Raw genomic sequence first — 8,447 nt, forward strand, 5'->3', positions numbered from 1 at the left:
CACCCTCCCCTCCCTCCCACCCCCCATCAACCCTCAGTTTGTTCTCAGTTTTTAAGAGTCTCTTATGCTTTGGCTCTCTCCCACTCTAACCTCTTTTTTTTTCCTTCCCCTCCCCCATAGGTTTCTGTTAAGTTTCTCAGGATCCACATAAGAGTGAAAACATATGGTATCTGTCTTTCTCTGTATGGCTTATTTCACTTAGCATCACACTCTCCAGTTCCATCCACGTTGCTACAAAGGGCCATATTTCATTCTTTCTCATTGCCACGTAGTACTCCATTGTGTATATAAACCACAATTTCTTTATCCACGGAGAAATTTCTTTAGAACAAGGGCACAAAATGGCTAAAGTAGGCATTTCAGGACCAAAGTTCCAGAGCTCTAGACTTCTGGGGATGGGAATGAGCATGGGAGCAGCAGGGATAGGGTTGGGTGGGGGTCTTTAAGGAGCTGGCACCTCCAGACTATTGGGAATTTTTATCTGAAACTTAGAATCCTGTGGGAAAACGTGATAGATATGAGAAAGGAATAAAATGGTGCAAGAGGGGCCATGTGAAGGAAATCCTATACCTTTGAATACTAGTTTAACTGTTGTGCTTGTTTGAGATCTACTGCAGCCAAGTAAAACATGAGAGACCATACAGAGCTACTCTACCCCATGTGGCCGGTACTAGCCACCTGTGGCTATTGAACACTTGATATGTGGCTGATCAGAATTAAGATGTGCTGTGTGTAAAATACCAATCAGATTTCAAAGATTTAAAACTGAAGAAAAAGACGTGATCTAACTCATTAATGATATATTGCATTGACGGCATCTTAAAATGGTGACTGGTTGGGGGGCACCTGGGCGGCTGAGTCGGTTAAGCGTCTGACTCTTGGTTTCAGCTCAGGTCGTGATCTCACAGTTTGTGGGTTCCAGTCCCCAGTCGAGTTCTGTGCTGCCAACGTGGAGCCAGCTTGAGATTCTTTCTCTTTCTCTGTGATCCTTCCCTGCTTGCTCTCTCTCTGTCTCAAAATAAATAAACTTTAAAAAAAATAAAATTTAAAAAAAATAAATGTTTAAAAATAAAATAAAATGGTGATTAGGCGATATACTGGTTTAAATAAAATATACTATTAAAATTAATTTCAACTTTCTTTTAAGATGTCAGTACTAGAAAATTTTCAATGTGTACATGGCCCATTTTCTCTTGGTTAGCACTGGCCTGGAACTTCTCCTATACCTGAGGAATTTTTTTGAATCAAAATCATTTCTGGATTATTTTATTATTTTATTTTTGAATAATTTTAAAGTCAATTATAATTTTCTTTTTTTTATTAAAAAAATTTTTTTAATGTTTATTTATTTTTGAGACAGAGAGAGACAGAGCATGAACGGGGGAGGGGCAGAGAGAGGGAGACACAGAATCGGAAGCAGGCTCCAGGCTCTGAGCCATCAGCCCAGAGCCAGACGCGGGGCTCGAACTCACAGACCGCAAGATCGTGACCTGAGGTGAAGTCGGACGCCCCATAGTCAATTATAATTTTCTTATGAAAGAAGTAAAAAGATGTGGAAAAACAATAAGGTCATTATACATTTTTTTAAAAGTAAAGATATAAGTGATAATAATATATTAACTAAATAAAGCATTCTTAAAACTGTACTGATTCCAAACTTGAAAAAAATTAAACACACACATAGAAAATGACTGGAAAATGGGGCACCTAGGTGGCTCAGTGGGTTGAGCTTCCGACTTACCCTCAGGCCATGATCTCAAGGCTGTGAGTTCGGGCCCTGTGTTTCCTCTGTACTGACAGCTCAGAGCCTGGAGCCCACTTCAGATTCTATGTCTCTCTGTCTCTCTCTCTCTGCCCCACTCCACCCTCATGCTCTGTCTCTGTCTCTCTCTCTCAAAATAAATAGACATTAAAAAGAAAATGACTGTAAAAGTCTTTACGATAGTATTAATAAGAGATTTTTCCTTAATAATGGGATTGTGTGTGGTTGTATCTTTTTATATGTTTACGTTTTTATTTTCTAATTATCCAAAAAAGACATGCATTATTTTTATTTTATTAATTATTATTATCATTATTATTAATTGTTAAAACAGCATGATGGGAAGATGTCCTTTTGTTATCCATTTACAAAATATAAACAGAAGCATTGAGAAATGCTTATTTCTATCCTTTGGAGTGGTATACTATAGCATAACTAAATTATGTGATACATGAAAATATTTTAGGAATACCTTATAGTTTGATTCCCTTATTGTCCATTATCAATTAGGACTTCTTGCTCATTTTCATTATCAATAAACTTCAAAGTAATGGGAGTCAACGATAAGAAAGCATTACATTGTCTTGAAAGTACCAGGAGAGAAGAGCCATGAAAACAATTGACTCAATTTTTCAAAAACACTATCTGCAAGGAAAATCTAGCTCCTTGGCTCTCACACAAAAGCCCAATTGTATGAAAAGCATTTCATGGAGCTGATTCCAATACAAAACAAAAACAGGAATTAATTGATTTTCAGAGATCTCAGATACGGCTCCAAGTATCCGGCTATGATTTACCAACGCAGAATGGAAAGTGAGCTGAATTCTCCCATAATTTACACCCTTAGTACTTACTTTTAAAAATTGTTGCTGGGAATTTACCCAAGGGATACAGGAGTGCTGATGCATAGGGGCATATGTACCCCAAGGTTTATAGCAGCACTTTCAACAATAGCCAAATTATGGAAAGAGCCTAAATGTCCATCAACTGACGAATGGATAAAGAAGATGTGGTTTATATATACAATGGAATACTGCTTGGCAATGAGAAAGAATGAAATCTGGCCATTTGCAGCAATGTGGATGGAACTGGAGAGTGTTATGCTAAGTGAAATAAGCCATACAGAGAAAGACAGATACCATATGTTTTCACTTATGTGGATCCTGAGAAACTTAACAGAAGACCATGGGGGAGGGGAAGGAGAAAATAAAAGAGGTTAGAGAGGGAGGGAGCCAAAACATAAAAGACTCTTAAAAACTGAGGACAAACTGAGGGTTGATGGGGGAGGTGGGAGGGAAGGGAAGGTGGGTGATGGATATTGAGGAGGGCACCTGTTGGGATGAGCCCTGGGTGTTGTATGGAAACCAATTTGACAACAAATTAGATTAAAAAATCAAAAATAAAAATTGTTTATATTTTCTAATTATACTCAGTTAGCCATAAAAGAATTCTGTAGTCTCCCAAAGCACCTAATTTATAATCAAGAAGTCATCCCAATGAGACAAGGTGAGCCTGTTTGCAAGTGTATCTCAAACATCCATATCTGGCTTATAAGCTTCTAACCACATGTTTCCTTTAAAAGGTGAAGATATGCAACCCAATATATGAGAAGCCCGGATGTCTGAAGCCTTCAGGATGGCAACAGCAAAAGACTGCTTAATTAAGAAATGGCAGAGTCATCTAAATCCAGCAAGAGGGCAAGGATTCAGCATTCACCCCATCACTGATCTGCTTTTTAATCTTCTCCAGCTCATCAACTTCTTTCTTTTCTTAATAACGACTTTATTGGGTTGTGTTTCTCTTGAGGTTTGAGAATGGAGAAAGAGATATCTATGAAAATTTCAGGACTGTGTCATTGATGCTGTCTTTCTCCAGTGACTTACTTCAACACGCATGACTACTGGGCCAACATTGTCAGTGAAAGAATGCTCCTCTGTTACACCTTTGACTGCAGCTGGCATCATAAGATAGAAGTAAGTTGAAATAGAAGTGGGTGGAAGTGGGTGGAAAACTGCTATTTTAGAAAATGTGATATGTGCTATAATGGAGAGTTGTACATATGTCCAAATTGCCCTGAAAGTACAGAGGACAGAGGAATTCAGGGCACTTCTGTTCTGCTCAGCAAACAGGGTTTTGGGTTTGGGGAAGGGGCCACAAAGAGGTCTGATATATGGGGCCATGCTGGCCAGGCAGAGAGCTAGAAGGAAGTGGGGTGGAGGTTCTAGATTACTGGGCCCCACTTCCAGAGTTTCGGATTGAGAAGTTTGGCAGCGGGACCTGATACTTTTAACGTCTAACAAGTTTGCAGGTCATGCCAATTCTCTTGTCTGGGGCCATATATTGAGATTCACTGTTCTAGGCCAAGGGAGCAATAAGAATGTAATCAATTCTATGACGATGTCACCCTTGCTTGCCATCAACAATCTCTCTCTCTCTCACACACACACACACACACACACACACACACTCACACACACACACACACACACACACACGCTCACACTAAGCAAGGGAAAACAGAGCTTGGTGTCATGTCTGAAGTTATCCCTGCCCCTACAAAGCATTTTTTTGAGATTTCAGCTTTGTCCTTACAGGTCCAGTGGAACACCTCACTCAGTAACGGGCAGCTTTGTTTCCAGTAGGCCTTGCAGACTGCAGTCTGACAGCTGCAGGAGGAGATGAAATTCAGAAACTGACAGTGCTCCACACCTCCACAGAAGTGCAGATTTCACTGTAGTCTGGAATACCCTTGAAGGTGATGGAGTGGTGAGAACATCATCTTCTCCTTTCTAAGCTTAAGCTTTTTTGATTATGGGTATTTGAGAATTAATCTTTGCTTTCATCGTGTGTGCAAATGTGTTTATGTGATCAGTTGACCACTGAAGACTGGGGGAAAAAATAAAGAAATAGCTATGATTCACAGTAGGTGGGAGACCAGGAAAATGGCTGAACTTGGTGGGGCTATGTCCAGTCTAAGTTGTGCTGGGGAAGCTTAGAACACCAAAGTCAAGGGGCTCCTGGGTGGCTCAGTTGGTTGAGCGTCTGACTCTTGATTTTAGCTCAGGTCATGATCCCAGGGTAGTGGGATTGGGCCTAGCATTGGGGTATGCACTGAGTGCGGAGCCTGTTTAAGATTCTCTCTCCCCTCTCTCTCTCTCCTCTCTATCCCTCTGCCCCTTTCCCCTGCCTGTGCTCCCTCTCTCTCTAAAATAAAAATTAAAAAAAAAAAAAGGACACCAAAGTCAACCTGAACTGTTCTTTAAGAGTCTCCAGGGCAGTACTCCAGGTCGAATAACTCACAATTGAGGCCATGAACCCTAGGGGGAAGGGGACAGACGAAGGCTGGGATAACTCTAACAAACAATAGGCAAGGGAGGAGATTTCCCAAAGATGGGTCAAGATTTTCATATCTGACGGTCAGTTAACATTACTCTGAAAAGAAAGCAAGCCAGAACGAAGGGAACAAGACTTGCAACACGGGGGGACACCTGCAAACGCATTCTCTGTGAAGGGTTTTACTTCCTAGGTACCTTTCCCTCATGGGGAATACAACAGTTAGCTAGCTCATAGTTTTCAATTCTTTCCCTCACATTTAACTTGCTTTAGTTTTTTCCTAAACCTTCAAAGTTGTCTGATGTGTTCATATAACTGTGTGGAGGTCTTCTCAAAGGAAATAAGGAATCCATTCATAAGAGGAAATGAGTCTTTTCTCCTCCAAACGATTTGCTCTGCAGAGGCTCTTCAGAGGTGTCTGCATCACCTTTGCCACAAGGAAGCCTGAAATACACGTTTCTGTGCCACAACCAACTGCAAAGTAGCGTGACTTGAATTGGTGTGGTCCAGGGCTGGGAGGAGCCCTGAAGTTTGAAGTGTCCTTTGCTTCACAGAAAATCCACCTGTTACAGTAAATCTACTTCTGTCAAAATTCCTGAACAGCTACTCCTCCCTCCTGAGTTTTAGTTTTCTGTCTCAGGAAGCAAGTCCCCACCTGGATGGGCTGTAATGTCATCCTGAGCTGGGACTTTATTTTATCAAGTATAATATGCATATATAAAGGTTCACATTTCAACATTGTACATTTTGATAAATTTTTACAAACTTAATACATCTATAACCAACACCCCAGAAGGCCCTCCCTCCTTCCAGACACTACACCATCCCTTCACCAAGGAATCACTATCCTGATTTCTAGCTAGTAGACCAGTTCTGCCTATAGAAGTGCTTTATATATAAGAACTCATATACTATATATATTGTGTGTCTGGTTTCTTTCTTTCCATATTATGTTTCTGAGATTTGCAGATGGTTTATTCTCAAAGGTGTGTGGGCGTATAGTATTACTCTGTGTGTGATTACTACAACTTATTCTTCCATCTAACTTTTTTTATAAAGAGCAGGGCGAGGGACAGAGAGAGAGAGGGATAGGAGAGAGAATCCCAAGCAGGCCCCGCACTGTCAGTGCAGAACCTGAGCCCGACGTAGGGCAGATACTCAACAGAAAGAACCACCTAGCTGGCTCCTTCCTTCTAACTTTTGATGAGCATTTGGTAGTTTTGTATTTTAGGCTATTAAAAATTACTACCATGAACATTCTAGTATGTATCTTTTGTAAGCATGCATCTATTTATATATATAGGAATGGAAATTCTGGGCCATAAAGTATTCGTGTATTAAACTTAATAAATACTTCCAGATCCAAAGTGCTTATGCTAATTTACGTTTCCATGAACTGTGTGCATGGGAGTTACAATCAGTCCACAGCCAGATCAAAACTTGATGGTATCTGCTTTTTACATTTTATCAATTCTAGTAGGTGTATATACCATCTCATTGTGGTTTTATTTGCATTTCACTTATGGCTACTGAAATAAATTACTTCTTTAAAATGTTTCTTTGGGCATTTGGCTATCTTCTTTAAAATGTGCTTTTTCAAGTATTTTGCACATTTTTCTATAGGTTATCTGTGATTTTGTTGTTAATTTATAGGAAATATGTATGTGTTGAAGATAAACATTATTTGTTGAATGTGTGCATTCCAAACATATTCTTTTAGTCAAGATTTTGCTTTTTGATTTCTTCATGGTCCCTTTTTGACAAATGGAATTTCTTAATTTTATATGATTTATTATTTTTAAAAAATTTTATGGTTAGAGCTTTTTGCACGCTGTTCAAAAAATTTCTGTATACCCCAAAGCCACAAATACATTATCCTATGTTTCTTCTTAAAGTTTTATGTTTTACTTTCCATATATAGATTAGCAATCCATTTAGATTTAATTTTTGTGTGCAATGTGAGGTAGGAATCAATATGTTATGTTTTCTCCGTATGGATAAACAATTAATCCATCACTATTTGTTAAAATTAGCATCCCTTCCCTGCCACTCTGAGCCATTGCCTTTGTTACATATATCTGGAGATCTGTTTTATCATTTATCTGTAGTCTGAATACAGGAATAAAGCGGGTTCCCTGGAATGAAGGACAAGGGAACAGAATTAAAAGGGATTGAATTCAGATGCATGGGTTTGTCACACTGATTAAGACGAAGGCTGGAAAGACATAGAAGGAACCAGGCAACGGACAGTGGAATGTCCTCCAATCAACTATTTAAGATTCTCGGGGAGCTATGTTTATAGGCTGAAGTCCCTGGGCATCAGTCGTGGGAGCATTCTTTTTCATTTTAGGAGAAAATTTGGGATGAAAGTAGTACGGATAATTTTCAGAAAATACAGTCTCCCCAAAACACAGTGTAAGTTGGAACAATAATTTCTACCTTATAGGGTTATTACAAAAACAAATGAGTAAATACACATGAAATTCAGCAATCTGTTGAGCTTAAATATAGCAATATATGTATTTAACAATATTATTGTTATATTTACTATTAAGGTCCTGAATTTCCTATTCTTACATGGAATTTGTATTTTTCCCACAAAAGAAAGGAATGTGCCATGCTTTGAAAATTCCTGTGAGAGATCAATCTGTCTAGAGACTATGCTTACTAATTGTTTAAATGTTCTATCAGAAATCTGATAGGAAAGGGGGTAGAATTACAACCCTGCCCCTCAGTATATCCACTGAGCAAAGGATGGTTGTAATCAAATGGCATAGAAGCCATATGACCCAGAGGAGGTCATAAAAGTTGTTAGAACATTAGTTCTCTTAAAAGTAATTATGTCCATAGAGACTAGTAGTCAGTTGTGGACAGTTGTCGCTCTTTTTGTTACTTGCCTTTGTTTTGTTTTAATGTTTATTTTTGAAAGAGAGACAGACAGAGACAGAGACAGAAAGACAGAAAGACAGAGCATGAGTGGGGGGAGGGGCAGAGAGAGAGGCAGACACAGAATCTGGAGCAGGCTCCAGGCTCTGAGCTGTCAGCACAGAGCCAGACGCGGGGCTCGAACCCACAGACCGCGAGATCATGACCTGAGCCAAAGTCGGACGCTTAACCGACTGAGCCACCCAGGCGCCTCAAAGGTTTTATTTTTGAGTAACCTCTATACCCAAAATGGGGCTCAAACTCACAACCCCAAGATCAAGAGTCACAAGCCCTACTGATTGAGCCAACAAAGCATTCCACTCTTAAGGCATTTTAAATTGAATTTTCTACCTTTGTGCTGGTATTCAGAGTGAATCCGGTAATGTTGCTAAATCCTCTCCTTAATTCTAACAATTTATTTGTAGAT

At 39.5% G+C, this 8,447-nt stretch overlaps 1 long non-coding RNA gene across 1 annotated transcript; it reads left to right on the top strand.

The window, feature by feature from the left end:
• Positions 1-3,238: 3,238 nt before the first annotated feature.
• Positions 3,239-6,652, top strand: LOC121024152 (uncharacterized). Its single transcript, XR_005787626.1, has 2 exons — positions 3,239-3,735; positions 4,357-6,652. It is a non-coding gene; the product is annotated as an uncharacterized LOC121024152 (long non-coding RNA).
• The last annotated feature ends 1,795 nt before the right edge of the window (positions 6,653-8,447 follow it).

The sequence above is a fragment of the Herpailurus yagouaroundi genome, unplaced genomic scaffold, assembly GCF_014898765.1.
Source record: "Herpailurus yagouaroundi ecotype Mexico unplaced genomic scaffold, PumYag 59075, whole genome shotgun sequence".
Classification (NCBI taxonomy): Eukaryota; Metazoa; Chordata; class Mammalia; order Carnivora; family Felidae; genus Herpailurus; species Herpailurus yagouaroundi.